The sequence below is a fragment of the Pinus tabuliformis genome, chromosome 2_1 (assembly GCF_031772625.1).
Source record: "Pinus tabuliformis cultivar Carrire ecotype Pingquan chromosome 2_1, CPIR1, whole genome shotgun sequence".
NCBI classification, from domain to species: Eukaryota; Viridiplantae; Streptophyta; class Pinopsida; order Pinales; family Pinaceae; genus Pinus; species Pinus tabuliformis.
Genome location: NC_142299.1, coordinates 602,917,216 through 602,931,883, shown reverse-complemented (window position 1 = coordinate 602,931,883; position 14,668 = coordinate 602,917,216).

Here is a 14,668-nt window from a genome sequence, read left to right as displayed (position 1 = left end):
TCGGTTGATTTACACTTCACCTTAGATTATCTCTGTGGAGGGCTCAGAATAGAAGAGACTCGGACTTGTGGAAAAGTTGCAAGTTTAAGGGTAGGCACATTAGTTTGCAATCTAAAAAATAGATATATCGAACAAGTGTGGAAGCTACCTAGTGAAGTAAGTTCAGACAAACACCTTTAAGATATCTCGGATCTATGGAGTTATAATTGCTCAGTTTATAGACTTGTATAGAAACTTGTGGAGGTAGTGCTCAAAGGAAAGTGAGTGGATATGGAGATGCTTTGAGAATACTCTTGAAGACAACCTTGGAGTGGCCTCATTCAAAAGCCTTTTTTATTGACTTAAGGATTTGTGTAGCAACCTTTGTCGCATCATTGAAGTAATACCTTGGTTGAGCAACAAGTCTCTAGACATCAAATAGTTGACATACCTTGGAGCAATAAAGTATTTGGACAGTGGAGTACTAGTCGTCTTGGAGCAGTGAAGTATTTGGACAATAAAGTGTTAAGAGCCTTGGGTAGTGAAATTTGGAACTCTTGGAGAATTCTTGGGGAATCATATTAAAGACACTTTGAAGATTTCTTGAAGACATTTTGAAGGCATCCTTGGAAATCATGATTCATTGTTGAAGGTCATCATGAGGTGACTTGGAGAATTTGGTTGGGTATGATGAAGAGCAGTGGTGACACCTTCTAAGAGATCAAGGTTGTCATTAATGATGCAACGTAGAGACTAAAGTGAAGACTAAGTGAGGATTGACAAGGCTCGTTGAAGAAAACATTGGGAGCCGTGAAGTATAACCAAACACATCTTGACATAGTGAAGCTAAGGTTTGGAGCCCAAGAGGTTGCAGACTCAAAAATACAAGGTTGGTGCCTTGGAGGATAGGGTTGGAGCCCTAGAGGATCAGAGTCCTCAAGAAACCAAGTCGAAGCCTGAACCAGATATAGGGTTGGTTTCCTTGAGGTTGATGCCTTAAAATTGACAAGGTTGCAGCCTTGGAAGTCCAAGTTAGTGCTGGGAAAATATAGGTTGGAGCTTGGGATATTGAAGATCGATGTCTTCATCTAGGGTTGGAGCCTTACATTTATTGTACTTGATTTATTGTAAAGAATACATTAATAAAAGCATTTATTCTTATTGTTCACTTTTTGTTCTAAATCTAAGTGATCTAACTGGTAAAAGTAACAATTGAAAATAAATATTGATTCACCCCCCTCTCAGTATTTCCAACATATGCCACTCTTCATTTGCACTTGAAGATTAATAAAAAAAATTCATTCGAATAAAATAAGAATTCATACCTTTCTTTTATGATATAAAATTATTTCAATCATAGAAAGCACATTGAACAACAAATTGATCATTTGATTACCAAAGAGGGGTATTTATACAAATAGAAGAAGTTTCTAGATTGTCGGTGGCGATGTCTTCTTCAAGAAGCTAAGGAAATACCCAGAAACTCTGAGACAACTTTCCTAGCGCATTTTATGCAGTAGGCTAGAATTATTGTTTATCCAACACTTCCCCTTAATTCCAACCATATGAAAAACACACAAAATATAATATAGCACAATACATAGACACAAACATACTCTTAATTGACATGTTGGTTGGTCAAAGTCTCAGCTAGCCTTACAACATATTCTTGATTTTCTACAACACAACTTACTTCTAAAAAACTCAAATTTAGCCTTCCCAAGAGGCTTAGTGAATATGTTAGCCACATTCTCATTTGTATTACAATATATTAAGTCAATTTATTTTGATTGGACATTTTCTCTTACAAAATGATATTGTGTGTCTATATGCTTTGATTTTCATGACATACAGGATTGTTCACCAATTTGATGGTGCTTTACATCTTTAAGTACCTTCTTAGATATATAGCTTCACAAGTGGCACTATATAATGCTTTATACTCTGCTTCAGTTGATGATAAGGAAACTGTTGGTTGTTTCTTACTGCTCCATGATATTTCTCTGGATCCTATATTTAACACGTATCAGTGGTGGATTTCTTGTCATCTATATTTCAAGCCTAGTCAGAATCGGAATGACTTGTCAATTCAACATTACAATCATTAGTATATTCAATACCAAAGTTTATATTTCCCTTTAAATATCGAAGGACCCTTGCAGCTATCCAATGGTTTTCATGAGGCTTAGCTATTAATTTACTAAGTATGCTTACTGAATAAGCAATGCCTAGTCTAGTGGTAATGAGCTAATTTAGAATTCCCACTAATTGTTGATATAATGTTCCATTCACCTCTTTTGTTCCATCATCATTTCTCAATTTGATATTTTGTTATGTTGATGGTGTTGGACCCACCAACATGTCAGGGGATATCCCCAGTAAGAAGTCCCAACTAGACCTCATACCGTTTGGTGTAGGAGTCCCAGAAGTGGGTCGTATGGTATCGCCTTGACCTTGGTTGCATGCAGAGGCAAGTAAGATGTCCTTGTTGGTAGAAAGGGTGTGACATGTGTAGCAAGCCAAGGAAGGTGTATGAACAGTTCTAACACATGGAAAATCAGGTGAGTGTGCCCCTTGGAAACCTGTGTAAACACGTAGCTTGAAAGGGAACACACAAGAAAATATGCATCACAAGTTGGAAGGAAGGTGAACCAACAATCCAAAGTAATAGTTAAACCAAAAACACATTTCAGTAAGATTCATACATACATATACAGAAAGAGTCCATACATACATGTGTAAGCAAATGGATAAACATATCATTAGAGTAAAAAAGTTAACTGAAATACAATAACAACATATGCATGAAACATGTTGGCTCTGTTATATTAAGAAGTGAAAGTTCCAATCATACAGTACAACCATGACCGACCACTAGTCCCGACAACAGAATGTTACAGTCACTGCCGCCTGCTCCTCTAAAGAGATGTACTAGCTTTGCACTGTGGAGAAGCCAAGGCTTGTTACAATACTCTCCAAGCTTTCTCTAAGATACTCCTATCAGAAGCTTGGCTGACCAAAAGCCTGTACAATGAGTTATGAGGGACTATATATAGCAAAGGGTGGGGTGACCCTTGACATTCCCCTTTATGACTATTCATCTACCCTAATGACTCTTCAACTACTCTATGATTGCTACATTCAACTATCGACACTTGAACTTCCACTTGACAAGACGTTACATAAAATCTGCACATGTAACCATGTGAGACAATGATCCCCAAAAAGATCTTTAATTGAAATTGTGATTTATTCACTGTTAGAAAGTGTTAATGAATGATTTAAAAACACCATTAAATACATAAGCATGAAGAACTGTTAATAAATTTTTCAGCATATCAGAACAAAAAACCATGAGAAGAAAAGTGACGCAAGAGATTATTAACGAAGTTTGGCTATCTTCAAGCCTACATCTCAGGGCCCAGTCTTCAACGGGGAGGCCTTTATATTAGAAATTAAAAGCCAAAAAAAATACATCAAAGTTATATCAACAAGATTCTTGGTTGGTCCAGTTGTGTTCTGGTCAATCTTAGAAATCCGACGCAACTGACGGCTTAGAAAAAGACCTCTTACAACTTCTGGAATAAACCTGCAAAGTTTTGCCTCCAAATCTCCAAAGTTGCACTAAAACTCTTATTTTCTGCTCAAAATGTCACAACTCTCATGTATCTATCCCATGGCATAACATTACCATATTGTTGAAGCATAGAAAATAGTTTCTTATAACATGGGGGAAAACCACCCGGTCCGGAGCTTGGTTGGTAGCTCCTTTTCCGTTTTGTGTAGTGGCTCCGACTGGGGATAATGGGACTAGTTTCCCAATATAAATTATGATAGTACTGATGGGGTGATATACGATAGTTCAGAGGAATGTTTAAGCTAAAAGTAATCTAATATAAACTAATAATCACATGCATATATCCTAATTTAAACACTATCTATCTCTGACTATACTCGGGAATAAAATTGAAGTATGCAATCTACAATAATGCCCTAGAGAAATTGGTAATAAAGATAATTCAACTGCAATAAGAAGTGAAATCGTTTTAACAATAATTGTTTTAGATAAAATAGTTAGACAAAACGATTGTGAAAGATATATCACATAAGAAATTATTCATATATTCAACATAAAATTTAGGCCATCACCATACAAACGTGCAATAATGCTAACTAAGATTTAAACTTTCATACATAAATAAAACAAAATCACAGGATAAAAGTACCATTTGTAATAAGTTATGCTCATGTGTTTCAGCAATATCGACCTACTTTCAATCAATCCAACACCATCTAGGAGTACAAAAGTGCAATTTCAGTAGAATATGCCAAATAAAATGAAAATAAATCTTGTTCCATTCATTTCACAAGAACTTCCTCAAAGGGATAGAAGTGCATGTTTTGAAGATTGTTTCTGATAAAAATTTTGGACCCCTCTCTAAATGCATGAGAGAGGTTTAAATACTAAATTATAAATCCTAAGAATATATTATTACAAAAATAGTTGAGGAGGTTTAAACAACCTTCCTCAAATTATGTGAAACAAAACTAAAATAGAAATAAAACATGGTGACTAACTCTTTTGCGTTTGATCTTTGAGATCGCAGATGTCTGTCATTAGTTTGAGTTGTGTCGGTCGACCGATTGCAGATTTCAACTGCCCAATGAACACGGCATCAGTCAATTCTGGCACCATTTTCTACGTGGAAGTGGTTAGGCATCGCAGGGTCATCCACTAGCTGTAAGGTTTAACTAAATATTGCCAGTATGCTTCCTAGTTTAACCTGGTAATTTGCCTAATTGCTACCTCTTTTTCCTCAGTTGCCTGCCTCCAGTGTTATTCGAGTTGTTTGACATTCAGAAGAAAACCTGGTATAGACTCTGCGACCAGGTTGGCGCTATGTAAATCCTCACTGGTGTTTTCAATAGCACTGTTTGTTGTTGCTGCTACAACCGTTGTTGCCTTTTTTTCTTGTCTAAGCCGAGAATCCCAGTCTACAAATAGAATTTCTTTATGTGACTCTTCTAGTTTAGGTAAATCATCCTTCCTCCCATTCTCTGAATTCTTCCAGGTGGTGAAGTCAAAAACTCTTTTCAATACTTCAACATATTCAAGTCTCATGACAATGACTTGACTCGTCAACTTGTCACTAGTCTCGCAATAAGGACTCAACTGCGATACCTTCTAGCATAGAAGTTCTTTTTGGTGCATTAGATGGGAGTTAAGGCTGAGCGTTTCAATTATAAACTGATCAATTTTTGGACTATCCTTATACTTATCTGTTATTTCTTGTATCTCTGCTTCCTTTTCTGCTAAGCTGGCTTGATGTTTTATTTGCATCTACTCGAATTCTTGCTGGACCTTGGCTATTTGCAATTCTGCTTGTTGGTTAGATTTTTATTGCTCTAACTATTAGTCCAACAGTATAATTTTATTTTCCTTTTCTCTAAGAAACATTTGTACCTCCATTGCTTTATCAATAGTCGTTGTAGCATAGGCTCTTGCAAACTGCGATAGTCTAGTAAGGTTCTCAGATGGGTTGATGGGTGAATCTTTCTAGACAATATCCATTGATTCATTATCGGGAGTAGTAGAAACTATAGCATCCAACTTCCTCTTCTTTCTTTGCCTTTTGATGACAGCTTTGTGGGCTGGGCTATAGAACACATCTAAAGGAGGAATCTCCTCAATTCTCAAAACAATTTCAGAGGTAGGAGTGGCAGGAATGTGCTCTACCTCTTGAGTACTTACAGTTTTTTCTACTGTAATTTCTTGAGTTGCTTTGTGTTTTGGAGTCTGTAGCTCAGGGTCTTGTCCCTCTGTATAAAGATTTTTATTAAAATTCTCCAATTCTTTCTCTAAATCAATCACCAAGGGTTTTGTTGACTGGGTGGAGGTGGAGTGAATTTCATCTTTTTTCTTATCTGAGATTTACTCAGTTGATTTTCTGTAGATCCAGCTATATCCTTTTCTGACTCCTTACCTTTACTCCCCCCATTCTGTGACTATTTCTCTGAGTGCTTTGACTCCCTAGTAGACTTCTCTTGGGACTCTACTTCAGAATCATCTTTAGAAGTTTCTCTGGATCTCTCTTCTAGGCTTATGCTGGGAGTTCGTTCCCTTATTAGTTCAAACTGTAATTGGTCCAATGGGACCTTTAACAATCTCTTTTCTTTGTATTCATGAAAGGCTTCAAGCTCTTCTAGGTCAAAAAGTAGTGATGCCATGTGCTTCACATCTGTGAATGTTTCTTTCTGTAGGAAGAAGTCATCAAATGCATCTTCCTCATCAATGAAGGCCTTCACTTTCACCAGGGTAGTGAAGTCTTTGGCAATGCCATTTGGGTCATACTGCCTTCCTGGGAATTTAGGTAATTTTAGAGATTTCATGATCTCCACTTCTTTGCATGCATGCCCAAAATCGTGCAGTGAAAATGCTCCACACTGCAATGGAAATGTAGGCCAAATGGCCTTTTCTGCTCCTTTAATCCTTTGCTCAGCCCACCCTCACTCATTGTTTGGTAGGCTATCTCTCTAGCCATCAATTTGTCAGGGACATAGTATGGGAGGACATGCGGTGAGGCAATGCTCCCAAATACTCTGATATATGTGAATGTTTCCTCCCCAAACCATCTGGCCACTGGGAGGATATCTACTTCAGCTTCCTTAGAAAACCTAGGGCATTTTGGTTGTAAACCTGTTTATGGATAGGCAGCATGACTCCATGAAAATTTTTATAAAAATGGGGGTGAAACTGAGACTCCCACATGTCCTTATGATATATATGAATGGGAAGTGGATCCTTCACAGTCCACTTCCATCCCATGATAGGAAATTTTGAACCAAAACAAATTGCATCCATCACATAGGCACTCATAAAAAATGGAGGGTAAACCCTCGAAGAGATACTCCTTTTCCTCCTATAATCGATTATCGCCTTTGCTAAATTATCAGAAAAAATTTGGGCCCAATTCATTATGGTTGCGTTTACGGCTGCATCTATTAATGACAGCCATTATGGGGAAAATTTAGTGCTATCGAGCTTGCCGAACATCCTACATAGCATGGTTGTTGCAAAACTATGAGGGGGAGAAATAGATGCAATAGAGTACATACCCGTTTTGTCCTTTTTGATCTTGCCCTCATTTTTCGACCAGGTCCACGTGACATCTGCTAGGTCCTCGTTCTCCTTGGAAAAATTCTTGAGGAACTGTTTGTTGTAGAGCGTTTGTGGCTCTAGTAGGTTGTACATAATCTGTAGGTTGTCTGGCGAAAAATATCCCATAACCTCTTGGCTGCTATTCTTAAATTCTCTGTCTGAGATATCGACCTGATCAATTATCCACTTGACCATATCTGTATAAGGGATTATCTTTGGTCGCACAGCTATGAGATGCATAAATGAGCATGTCGTCTAAAAAATGGAGGCATCTGAGGAAGCATGACCGTCATCTATGACCTTTGTTTCCAGAGGTCTTAGTTCCTCTTATTTTAATAAATCACACTTGGTTTCCCATGTAGAGGTTCCTCCTTCTCTGTTGCACGTATTATCTATGAATAAAGGAGTCATTTCTGATTTCTCGGACATAATAGACTTGCCCTTCTTTACCATTGCTCCCAAAGACTCCTTCAGTGGATTTTTCCTGAAAATGGAGAAAAATGTCAGCTACCGAATATACAGAGATAAGGATGAACGTAAGATGGAATAATACAGATAACTTGAAAAGGTGATAAGAAAGGAGTTTTATTTGAACGCAAGTTAGAAGATATCGTATCAAGTTGAATGGATTTTCACACATAAATGCCATTAACATTTATTAAATGCCCACTTAATGGTTTGTTATCTCTTAACTTTATTGCTCATTAATGTCTGCATCGTAAGTCGGGAAGAAAGCTTTTTAGGGTGGCGAGCCTTTAAATTGCGAAAATGTCAATTTTGCAATTGTGATGCAATATCACAAATTACATTATCGCATTATGTTTGTACGCTTTCCTTATCGTTTCTTTAGTTTTTGCAAGATGCGAAATGTGGGCCGCTTACTATCATTTCCAAAACATAGCTTATTTGTCAGGTTTCTTTTGTGTAAAGCCCTTTTTATTAAGCAGAGGACCTAAATACTCGTTTGTAATGTATCTCGGGATTGGGTCTGGGTCTCAATCTCGACGAATGGTAAGTTTGTGGTGTTCTTTTTAATGTCCAAAATGCGATGCAATAAGGGAAATGTTGTCATCACAATTTCACATCTCGCATGTTTTAAGGTAACTCATTAAGGTGCGCCTTCTATAAATAGTGATATGCGATGCGGGCCTTAGTTTTAATAAGAAATGCTTTAGGACTTATTTTATATAATAAACGTAATAGTTTCAAAGTTTTTTAGCGTGGAGTCCTCTTTTGATCGCTTTTCTCTAGTTTTTATGGATTAGCAAGGCTTTTAATCACGCTTGATCGTGCGATATGTGGGAAAGGTGGACATTTACTAGATTTTTGAAAAGTTGTTTGATTGATATCTTGTTTTATTCCAAAATTTAATAAGGAAGATGGCTAAATGCTAAACTTATTTTTGGAAGGATTTTTTTTAGGGGGTCCCCATTTATTAATGTATATTGACTACTACTATTAACAAATTAGGGGTTGTTGAATAGCACAACAATTGGTGATTCACTTGGAAGAACTAGTTATCTCTTAGAGTTTTTTGAAATCTCTAAAAGAATAGAAAATAAAGATGGTTTAGAAAAAAAATATAGGATATATAAGGTAAGTAATATTGCTCTTTGAATAATTAAACAACATCCACTTAACTATCATTCTTTTGATTATCCTCTTCACATAATAAAGTTACTTTGTTTGCATCAGTCATTACTTGGTTTTAAAGATAAAAAGTTGTCATAGGTAGAGCCTCTGCTGCCAGCAGGTGTTCATAGCCTCGACAGGGTTACCTTTTAACCAACAATGATTCAGTATCCCACCTAGGTCAGAATACAATTTTTAAAGATAAGCTTAGATTTATATACTTATTGCCTTTTTATTTTCTGAAATAATTCTTTTTCTTCAAAATTTCATCTTTTATCCCTTAAAGGACAATGTCTTGGTTTGGTGACCAAAATTGACAATGCCATTCACTTGATTATAACTTAACTAAACAAGTTGGCTCTTAATGAGACCCCTTGTCTTTTGATCAATACAATCTCAAGCCATTACCCTGTTTTGATATGCAGTATTGGTAATGTCAGCTAGTTATAACCTTATGATCATGGTAAGCCAGCTCTTGATGAGACCTCTTATCCTTTAAGTTTAAGTATATTTTAGAATTACACTCTAAAAATGAAAACTGAATAGATGGGGAGAATCATTGGCTCCTTAAGAGCTTCTGGATGACAATTGTAGAGTTTAAAGATGCTTTTCTGTAAAGAGACTTTGCTTTGTTATTGATACTTTTCTTGACTGATGTAGAGGCAAGGTTCCTTTCTAAAGTTAAGTTTCATCAAAGATCAAATAATTTTGGTAGAGAACAAGCAATCTCAGAACAAAACTTAACCTTATATTTTATGTGTGAAAGTCATTTTCATAACAATCTTTACTTATACAAGCGAAAAGTCAAAAATAAAAAGAGACTATTATTTGCAAAGCCAAAAGTAAATGTTCTTCAACTTGTATTATTCTTTCTAAAAATATAAAAAATAAAGGAAATAATATACAGGGAATAGAAGGGAACATCTTGTATGGAAAATATTTCTTTAAGATCTACCCATTAACAGGTAGAGATTCTCTCTTGCCTAACAAATCCTGCAATAAAAAGGCTGATGGGCCTATTTGTTCCATAATCTAAAACAGGCCAAGCCACATTTGTTGGAAATTGGTATGCTTACCTTTTTCTTCATGGGCTTTATCCCATTTCAATACTAGGTCTCCGTGTTGAAAAGATTTTGAACTTACAAAATTTGAATCAAAGGAAGCTTTGACTAACTGTTGATGATGTGCGTGTGTGATCCTGGTCTTTTCCCTTTCCTCTTCGAGTTTAAGGACTTGTAACTCTATAACCTGCATAGAAGAGGAAGAGGTTTCTTCAATGAACTAAACTACGGCTAGAGAGGGAATAGCTACATTTGTAGGTAGGACAACTTCTTTCCCATAGGCAAAATTAAAAGGAGAAGTGCCAATGGAGGCCTTCTGAGTTATTCAATCTGCCCATAGAGAAAATATTAAAGACTTATGCCAGTTCTTCTCATTTTGGTCAATAGTTCATTTAATAATCCTTATGAGATTTTTGTTTGTAGATTCAGCTAACCCATTTCCCTATGGATAATAGTTAGCAGAGTATTTAATCTTAAAACCTCTTTTAAGAGAAAATTCTATCATAGCATTATCTGAAAAATAAGATGCATTATCAAACATCGGGGCAGATGGAAGGCCAAATCTGGTAATGATAAATTGATCGATGAATTCAGTGATGTTTTCAATATTGGCTACCTTGAGTGGAATGGCTTTCACCCATTTTGTGAAGTAATCAATTGTTGTAAGAATATATCTATGTTGCTTAGAAGAATGAGGAACAATCTCTCCTATTATGTCCAATCCCCATTTCTCAAATGGTTGTTCAATATTGACTAGCTGTAATGGTAACGTGGGCTTTCTCTTTCTCCTAGTAGCTGTTTGACAAACTTTACATCTCCTTACATAACTGTGTGTATCCTTGAATAATGTTGGCTAGTAATAGCCAACATGCAGGATTTTATGTGTGGTGGTATCTCCTCCAAAATGTCCACCAGCTGGTCCATCATGGAGTTCCTGCAACACCTTCTCTGCCTTAGATTTTTCAAGACATCTAAGTAAAACAGAATCATAATTTATTCTAAACGGCGCATCATTAATGATTTGATATTGTCTATCTTTTAGCCTCAAGGCCCTTCTCTTCTTATAATTTAATTGTGTTAGGGCATATCCATTTCTTAAGTAAAATATGATATCATCATAACTTGACTCAGTGTCGTTAAGGCTTACCTCATAGACTTGTACATCATCACCTGAGTCTTGTAGTGTTGATAAATTAGACGCTCCTACTAACATCTTGCAAAAACCTTGACCTTTTACAATTTTCGCTGGTCTGATTTCAATGTCATATTCTTGCAGAGTTGTCACCCAATTTGCTCTCTTCTCACCTACATCCCTTTGTATCAACAAATTTCTCATTGCTAAGAATGGCACTATTACTTTAGTGTGGGTTTTGAGGAGAAAAGGTTTGAAGTGTTTTATTGATTTGAAAATAGCAAAATCTTTTTTTTCAACATCTGAGTAATTCAATTCAACCCCCTGCAAATTGGAGCTAAATAAAGAGAATGGGGCTTCAACTTTTTCTTCATTGACTTGTGTCAATATGGCTGCATACTATTTATCGCAAGAGAAAGTATATAGAATGAAATGATTTGAAAATTTTGGAGTTGCTAAAGAGGGAGCATTAATGATTGCTTGTTTAATCAAATTAAAAGCTTCATGTTTTGTGTGTCCCCATTTAAAAAGAGAACTTTTCTTTATCATAGATTGAAGAGGTAAAACAAATTGTGAGAAGTTAGGGACAAATCTTTTAACAAAATTATCTAACCTAGGAAAGATTGCATGCATTTTTTGTTATGAGGTAAAGGAATTTCATAGATTTCTCTTATTCTATCAGGGTCAATGTGAATCCCTACTTTGGATACAATGAATCCGAGGATTTTTCCTTCACTTAACACAAAGAAATATTTCTTTGGATTAAGAGAAATTCCATACCTTTGACAATGCTCAAAGATTTATTTTAAATCTCTCAGATGATTACTGCGCTATTTGGAATATACAATTATATCGTCTAAGTATATTACTACTGATTTGTTTACTAAATATTTGAAGGCTATGTCCATGGCTCTTTGGAAAGTATCACCAACATTAATTAGTCCAAATGGAATCTTCTGATAAGCATAAGTGCCCCATTTTGCCCTGAATGTAGTTTTCAGCTGGTCATCTGGATGTACTAGGATCTGATTATAACCTGAGAATCCATCCAGGAAAGACATTAGTTATGAGCCTACAACTAATTGCAATATATGTTCCATAGGAGGCAATGGAAAGTTGTCCTTCTGACAGGCTTTGTTGAGATTGTGGAAGTCTATACATATTCGAATATCACTGTTCTTATTTCTAACTAGGACAAGGTTGGAGACCCACCTGGAATGTCTAACAGGGAAAATAATCTTGACTTTCAGCAGTTTGTTCAATTAAGATCTAATCTAATTTACTAAATTAGGATGGATTTTTCTTATTTCTATTGAACAGGCTTTTCATCAGACGTTATGGGGATAGTATGTTGAATAATAGAAGCATCATATGTTTTAATATCTTCATAGTTCCATGCGAACACATTCTTATATTTCTTCAACAAATGTATAAAGGTTGATTTCTCATCTAACATAAGTCCGAGGCCTAGATTAATATTTTGAGGTTTGAGGTCAGTTCCAAGGTTAATCAATTCAAATCTCAGAGTTGAACTCTAAATTTTTGAATTGGTGGGTCGTTTGAATCTGTCCTTGAGGTCATATAAATCTCCTAACTTAACCACAGACTTTGGTATAAAATTCTTGGTTGTTTCTCGCTTAAGTTGGTTTTCATGCTAATATTTGTCAATTATCTAGTCACCACAAGAGCTTCCTGATGTCAAAAAGCTTATGATATCCAGATCTTTGTTAAAGACTCTCCAATTGATGATATTGTCAGGAATAGAAGGCCTAAAAATAAATTCAATAGAAAAGTGATCATGACTATAATCTCCTGGTGGAATAAGCTTGGAAGCCACATTAGCTAAGGGATCGTCACTTGCATTTTGGATACTCGGAATAGGGGAAATATTAAATGATGTAAAGTGGGAAGTCAAGTTTTGGACTAACAACTGATAATGTTTCAAATGTCTGAACAAATAATGTATAGTATTTCTTACCTACTTTATCACAATTTATGAATCTCCAAACACTTGGAGGTGTTTGATATTAAGGCCAATGGCTTTATACAAACCTTGAACTAATGCTTCATATTCAGCAGTGTTGTTTGTGCAATCAAATTCAAGTCTGCATGCTAACATAGTATTTTCCCCTTCTGGGCTAACTAATATGCATCCTGATCCTACTCCATCGTTTGATTTAGATCCATCAAAAAATAATTTCCAAAATAAAGAGCTAACTATAGGTTTATCTACAAAATTTACACACTTAGAAGTATATGTTCGGGAAAAGTTTTCAACTTGAGATACAACAGAGTTTTCCAAGAAAGGTGAAGTATAAGCATTAAAATTTCCTGGAAATGATTCTACTGAGTAGTTTCCGATGATATTTTTTCTATATGAAACTTGTTCATTTTCTCCTTCTAGCCCTGTGACTATGTACTTTTGATGTTTTTCACAATCAACCCTTATTTGATTTGGCTTGCCATTATGGGGAAGCCACATGTGAGACCAGTCAGTCGCGAAATAACCATGAAGCTTTTCTGACCAGTCTCTACTAAGGATTAAGCTATAGAATTCAAGAATATCAGCTACAAGAATGTCAATGACTTGACAAAATTTGGGTTTTGACGAGAGTCTGATAGTAACTTGATTAAGTTCCCCAACAAATTCGACTTGAGATCGATCTAACTGTACAATGTGTATAGCATATTTTTGAGGCTGAATATTCAACTTTGCACAAACTTTTCTAGGTAAAATGTTAGATGAAGCTACTGAATCAACTAAACAGTTGTGTAAGTTTCTATTAAAAATTTCAAAAGAAAGGAGAAATGGAGGAGTATGGGATTTAGATCTTCCTCCAATCAGAGCAATGTCGATTGGATCAATTTTGTTTAAAGAGGTGCTAGGGGGTCTTCTCGTTTCTTGGGCAGCTTGTGAGATCACAGCAGCAAGAAGAGGTGGAGTAGGTACTGCTTTGAGTTCCTTAAGGAGTAGCTTCTGTTGATGTTTCAACTTTCTAAGCTCATGAAAGGTGATATTTGCCCTAGTATTTTTCATATCATCAACAATATTATATTCCATTTCATCAGATACTATCAAGGTTTTAGTTGAAGGTGAAGAATTCAATTGAGAAGGAGTAGTTTGAGTGGATTTTGGTGAAGATTTATTACCTTTTGTTTTGTCCCTGGGAGGTGGCGTTGAAGCCCTCTACTTTGGATTTTTTTTTGGCAAATCAACAGGGTTTTTACTTCGGGTGGAAACAGGCAATGCTTCTTGCATTTCTTCATTGGGAAGTATAAAATCCCACATTCCTTGTAACTCTGCCACTTCTTCATCATATGTTTGTTCTTCATTTGTTGAAACTTCATCTTCCTTTCCATCTGATTCAGCATTTGATATATAATTTGGAGGTTTAGGATCAGCAGGGGAATTCCTTTTAAATGGTCTAAAATATTTCTTAGAGGAAGTCTTTGCTACCTTTTTTTAATATCAACCATTTCATTAGACATGGTTTTGAGGACTTTTTGCAAACCTTCAAGATCAAAAGGATCTTTTGGTGGTTTCTTCTTGGATTCATCCCTAAAAGTCACTTTCTTGGATTTTCATTCTTCTAATGCATTTTTCTTATCTACAGCTAGAATGTGTTTTTCTACAGTTATTTCCTCTTTCATATTTTCTACCAAAGTTGGTTTGGCAGCTCTATTGACGAAAATAGTTGTGTTTGA